Source organism: Arachis hypogaea, chromosome 15, assembly GCF_003086295.3.
Source record: "Arachis hypogaea cultivar Tifrunner chromosome 15, arahy.Tifrunner.gnm2.J5K5, whole genome shotgun sequence".
Lineage (NCBI taxonomy): Eukaryota > Viridiplantae > Streptophyta > Magnoliopsida > Fabales > Fabaceae > Arachis > Arachis hypogaea.
Window position 1 is genome coordinate 133,296,521 of NC_092050.1, and position 6,594 is coordinate 133,303,114.

The 6,594-nt window shown below is 38.6% G+C and overlaps 1 non-coding gene across 1 annotated transcript; it reads right to left on the reverse strand.

Annotated features, from left to right (window-relative positions):
• Positions 1–2,107: 2,107 nt before the first annotated feature.
• LOC112753117 (small nucleolar RNA R71) lies at positions 2,108–2,215 on the reverse strand. Its single transcript, XR_003177515.1, has one exon. It is a non-coding gene; the product is annotated as a small nucleolar RNA R71 (small nucleolar RNA).
• Between the last annotated feature and the right edge of the window lie 4,379 nt (positions 2,216–6,594).

The following is a 6,594-nucleotide window of genomic DNA, read 5'->3' on the forward strand; positions in this document are numbered from 1 at the left end:
TTGGACTGGAGCTTTCTTTGAAAGTTTGGCTGGCTAGTGAGCCATGTCTAATTCCTGGACTGAAGCTTTAGACTAACATGGCAAGATTCCTGGAATTCATATTAAAAATTTTTGGAATCCTTATTTTTTCCTTTTAATAGGCGAAAAATATAAAATAAAAATCCAAAAAAATTTTAGAAAATCATAAAAATCAAAAATATTTTCTATTTCTTGTTTGAGTCTTGAGTCATATCATAAGTTTGGTGTCACTTGCATATGCATCTTGCATTTTTTCGAAAATATCATGCATTCATAGTGTTCTTCATGATCTTCAAGTCGTTCTTGGTGAGTCTTCTTGTTTGATCTTGATGATTTTTTGTTTTGTGTCTTTTCATGTTTTTCATATGCATTCTTGAATTCTTAGTGCCTAAGCATTAAAGAATTCTAAGTTTGGTGTCTTGCATGTTTTCTTTGCATTAAAAAATTTTTCAAAAATATGTTCTTGATGTTCATCATGACATTCAAAGTGTTCTTGGTGTTCATCTTGACATTCATAGCATTCTTGCATGCATCACATGTTTTGATCTAAAAATTTCATGCATTGCATCTTTTTAGTGTTTTTCTCTTGCATCATAAAAATTCAAAAATCAAAAAAATAAATAAATAAATAAAATATCTTTCCCTTTTCCTCTCATCAAATTCGAAAATTTGGATTGACTTTTTCAAAAAATTTTAAAATCAAGTTGTTTCTTATGAGTCAAATCAAATTTTCAATTTGAAAATCTTATCTTTTTCAAAATCTTTTTCAAAAATCAAATCTTTTTCAAAATTCTTAGTTATTTTCGAAAATTCCAAAAATATTTTTCAAAAATCTTTTTCTTATTTTTATATCAAATTTTCGAAAATAACATAATCAATTAATGTTTTGATTCAAAAATTTGAAGTTTGTTACTTGCTTGTTAAGAAAGATGCAAACTTTAAGTTCTAGAATCATATCTTGTGATTTCTTATGAATCAAGTCATTAATTGAAATTTTAAAAATAAAATCTTTTTCAAAAACTAATTTCTATCATATCCTTTCAAAAATATCTTCTCATCTTATCTTTTTCAAAAATATCTTTTCAAAATATCTTTTCTAACTTCTTATCTTTTCAAAATTTGTTTCAACTAACTAACTAACTTTTTGTTTGTTTCTCAACTTTTTCAAAACTACCTAACTAACTCTCTCTCTCTAATTTTCGAAAATATCTTCCCTCTTTTTCAAAAATTTCTTTTTTTTATTAACTAATTATTTTTTAAATTTTAAAATTTTTTCGAAAAATTCTAACATTTTTTCAAAAAAACCATTTTTCAAAAATCACTAACTCTTTTTCAAAATAATTTTCGAAAATTATCCCTCCCCCATCTCATTCTATTTATTCATTCATATCCTAACATCTCATCTCACATCTCTTCCATCCGTACAGTTGTGTTTCTTCCTTTACATCACATTCTTTGTCTCCCCCTCTTCTTCCACTCACACAGGGATCCCTATACTATGGTATAAAGGATCTCCATTATTATTATTATTTTTCTGTGCCTTCTTCTTTGTCATATGAGCAGGAGCAAAGATAAGAGCATTCTTGTGGAAGCAGATCCAGAACCTGAAAGGACTCTGAAGAGAAAATTAAGAGAAGCTAAAATACAACAATCCAGAGAAAACCTTTCAGAAATTTTCGAACAGGAAAAGGAGATGGCAGCCGAAAATAATAATAATGTAAGGAAGATGCTTGGTGACTTTACTGCACCTAATTCCAATTTACATGGAAGAAGCATCTCCATTCCTGCCATTGGAGCAAACAACTTTGAGCTGAAACCTCAATTAGTTTCTCTGATGCAGCAGAACTGCAAGTTTCATGGACTTCCATATGAAGATCCTTTTCAGTTCTTAACTGAATTCTTGCAGATATGTGATACTGTTAAGACTAATGGAGTAGATCCTGAAGTCTACAGGCTCATGCTTTTCCCTTTTGCTGTAAGAGACAGAGCTAGATTATGGTTGGATTCTCAACCTAAAGACAGCCTGAACTCTTGGGATAAGCTGGTCACGGCTTTCTTAGCCAAGTACTTTCCTCCTCAAAAGCTGAGCAAGCTTAGAGCTGATGTTCAAACCTTCAGGCAGAAAGAAGGTGAATCCCTCTATGAAGCTTGGGAAAGATACAAACAGTTGACCAAAAAGTGTCCTTCTGACATGCTTTCAGAATGGACCATCCTGGATATATTCTATGATGGTTTATCTGAGCTATCAAAGATGTCACTGGACACTTCTGCAGGTGGATCCATTCACCTAAAGAAAACGCCTGCAGAAGCTCAAGAACTCATTGACATGGTTGCTAATAACCAGTTCATGTACACTTCTGAAAGGAATCCTGTGAGTAATGGGACGCCTATGAAGAAGGGAGTTCTTGAAGTTGATACTCTGAATGCCATATTGGCTCAGAATAAAATATTGACTCAGCAAGTCAATATGATCTCTCAGAGTCTGCATGGAATGCAAGCTGCATCCAACAGTACTCAAGAGGCATCTTCTGAAGAAGAAGCTTATGATCCTGAGAACCCTGCAATAACAGAGGTAAATTACTTAGGTGAACCTTATGGAAACACCTATAACTCAACATGGAGAAATCATCCAAATTTCTCATGGAAGGATCAAAAGCCCCAACAAGGCTTTAATAATGGTGGAAGAAACAGGTTTAGCAATAGCAAGCCTTTTCCATCATCAACTCAGCAACAGACAGAGAACTCTGAACAAAATGCTTCTAATTTAGCAAATCTAGTCTCTGATCTATCTAAGGCCACTGTGAGTTTCATGAATGAAACAAGGTCTTCCATTAGAAATTTGGAAGCACAAGTGGGCCAGCTGAGTAAAAGAATCACTGAAATCCCTCCTAGTACTCTTCCAAGCAATACAGAAGAGAACCCAAAAGGAGAGTGCAAGGCCATTGACATAAGCACCATGGCCGAACCTGTAAGGGAAGGAGAGGACGTGAATCCCAAGGAGGAAGACCTCCTGGGACGTCCAGTGATCAATAAGGAGCTTCCCTCTGGGGAATCAAAGGACTCTGAGGCTCATCTAGAGACTATAGAGATCCCATTGAACCTCCTTATGCCCTTCATGAGCTCTGATGAGTATTCCTCTTCTGAAGAGAATGAGGATGTCACTGAAGAGCAAACTGCCAAGTTTCTTGGTGCAATCATGAAGCTGAATGCCAAATTATTTGGCATTGATGCTTGGGAAGTTGAACCTCCCTTGTTCATCAATGAACTAAGTGATCTGGATCAACTGACATTGCCTCAGAAGAGACAGGATCCTGGAAAGTTCATAATCCCTTGTACCATAGGCACCATGATCTTTAAGGCTCTGTGTGACCTTGGTTCAGGGATAAACCTCATGCCCCTCTCTGTAATAGAGAAACTGGGAATCTATGGGGTGCAAGCTGCTAAAATCTCACTAGAGATGGCAGACAGCTCAAGAAAACAGGCTTATGGACAAGTAGAAGATGTATTAGTAAAGGTTGAGGGCCTTTACATACCTACTGATTTCATAGTCCTGGATACTGGAAAGGAAGAGGATGAATCCATCATCCTAGGAAGACCTTTCCTGGCCACAGCAAGAGCTGTGATTGATGTTGACAGAGGTGAAATAGTCCTTCAATGGAATGAGAACTCCCTTGTATTCAAAACTCAAGGATCTCCCTCTGCAACCATGGAGAGGAAGCAGAAAAAGCTTCTCTCAAAGCAGAGTCAACCAGAGCTCCCACAGTCAAACTCTAAGTTTGGTGTTGGAGAGTCTCAACAAAGCTCTGCACATCTGTGAGGCTCCATGAGAGCCCACTGTCAAGCTATTGACATTAAAGAAGCGCTTGTTGGGAGGCAACCCAATGTTTATCTAATTTTTATTATTATTGTTTCTCATGTTTTCTTAGGTTCATGATCATGTGGAGTCACAAAATAAATAGAAAAATTGAAAACGGAATCAAAAACAGCAGAAGAAAAATCACACCCTGGAGGAGCATCTGTCTGGCGTTCAGCGCCAGAACAGAGCATGGTTCTGGCGCTGAACGCCCAAAATGGGCAGTTTCTGGGCGCTGAACGCCAGAACAGGCATGGTTCTGGCGTTCAACGCCAAAAATGGCACACAGATGGGCGTTGAACGCCCAAAATGGCCACCAACCTGGCGCTGAACGCCCAGAGTTGGATACAAAGGCATTTTTACATGCCTAATGGGTGCAGGGATGTAAATCCTTGAACACCTCAGGATCTGTGGACCCCACAGGATCCCCACCTACCTCCACTCACTTCTTCTCACCACTCTCTTTCACACAACCCCACAAACACTCTTCCCTAAAAACCCCTCACCAATCACCTCAATCTCTCTTCCCCACTAAACTTTCACCACTCACATCCATCTCCTCTTCCCCATAAACCTACCTCATAAACTCCACCTACCATCAAAATTCAAAACCAATTTCCCACCCAAACCCACCCATATGGCCGAACCTTTACCCCCCCTCCCTTCCCTATATAAAGACCTCCATTCTTCATCAAATTCACACAACACACCCCTCTACACTCCTCTTGGCCGAAACCTCATCTCCCTCTCCCTCTCCATATTTCTTCTTCTTCTTCTTCTATTTCTTTTGTTTATTGCTCGAGGGCGAGCAATATTCTAAGTTTGGTGTGGTAAAAGCATAGCTTTTTTTGTTTTTCCATTACCATTGATGGCATCTAAGACCGGAGAATCCTCTAGAAGAGGGAAAGGGAAGACAAAAGATTCCACATCCGAGTCATGGGAGATGGAAAGGTTCATCTCCAAAGCCCATCAAGACCACTTCTATGATGTTGTGGCCAAGAAGAAGGTGATCCCTGAGGTCCCTTTTAAACTCAAAAGAAATGAGTATCCGGAGATCCGACATGAAATTCAAAGAAGAGGTTGGGAAGTTCTAACAAATCCCATCCAACAAGTCGGCATCCTAATGGTTCAAGAGTTCTATGCCAATGCATGGATCACCAAGAACCATGATCAAAGTAAGAACCCGGATCCAAAGAACTATGTTACAATGGTTCGGGGGAAATACTTAGATTTTAGTCCGGAAAATGTGAGGTTGGCGTTCAACTTGCCATACATGGAAGAGAACGCACGCCCCTACACAAGAAGAGTCAACTTTGATCAAAGGTTGGACCTAGTCCTTATGGACATATGTGTAGAAGGAGCTCAATGGAAGGTTGACTCCAAAGGCAAGCCGGTTCAACTAAGAAGATTGGACCTCAAGTCTGTAGCTAGAGGATGGTTGGAGTTTATTCAATGCTCAATCATTCCCACTAGCAACCGGTCTGAAGTTACTATAGACCGAGCCATCATGATCCATAGCATCATGATTGGAGAAGAGGTGGAAGTTCATGAGATTATACCTCAAGAACTCTACAAGGTGGCTGACAAGTCCTCCACCATGGCAAGGTTAGCCTTCCCTCACCTCATTTGCCACCTATGCAATTCGGCTGGGATTGACATAGAGGGAGATATCCTCATCAAAGAGGACAAGCCCATCACTAAGAAAAAGATGGAGCAAGCAAGAGAGCCCAGTCATGGAGCTCAAGAGGCGCAAGAAGCTCACTTCCATGAGATCCCTGAGATGCCTCAAATGCACTTTCCTCCACAAAACTATTGGGAGCAAATCAACACCTCCCTAGGAGAATTGAGTTCCAATATGGGACAACTGAGGGTGGAACATCAAGAGCACTCCATCATGCTTCATGAAATAAGAGAAGATCAAAAAGCAATGAGGGAGGAGCAACAAAGACAAGGAAGAGACATAGAAGAGCTCAAGGACATCATTGGTTTCTCAAGAAGGAAACGCCACCATCACTAAGGTGGATTCATTCCTTGTTCTTGCTTTCTCTGTTTTTCGTTTTCTATGTTATGTGCTTATCTATGTTTGTGCCTTCATTACATGATCATTAGTAGTTAGTAACTTTGTCTTAAAGATATGAATGTCCTATGAATCCATCACCTCTCTTAAAAGAAAAATGTTTTAATTCAAAAGAACAAGAAGTACACGAGTTTCGAATTTATCCTTGAACTTAGTTTAATTATATTGATGTGGTGACAATGCTTCTTGTTTTCTGAATGTATGCTTGAACAGTGCATATGTCTTTTGAAGTTGTTGTTTAAGAATGTTAAATATGTTGGCTCTTGAAAGAATGATGACTAGGAGACATGTTATTCGATAATCTGAAAAATCATAAAAATGATTCTTGAAGCAAGAAAAAGCAGCAAAGAACAAAGCTTGCAGAAAAAAAAAAAGGGCGAAAAAAAAAATATAGAAAGAAAAAGAAAAAGCAAGCAGAAAAAGCCAAAGCTCTTAAAACCAAGAGGCAAGAGCAAAAAGCCAATAACCCTTAAAACCAAAAGGCAAGGGAAATAAAAAGGATCCCAAGGCTTTGAGCATCAGTGGATAGGAGGGCCTAAAGGAATAAAATCCTGGTCTAAGCGGCTAAACCAAGCTGTCCCTAACCATGTGCTTGTGGCGTGTAGGTGTCAAGTGAAAACTTGAGACTGAGCGGTTAAAGTCAAGG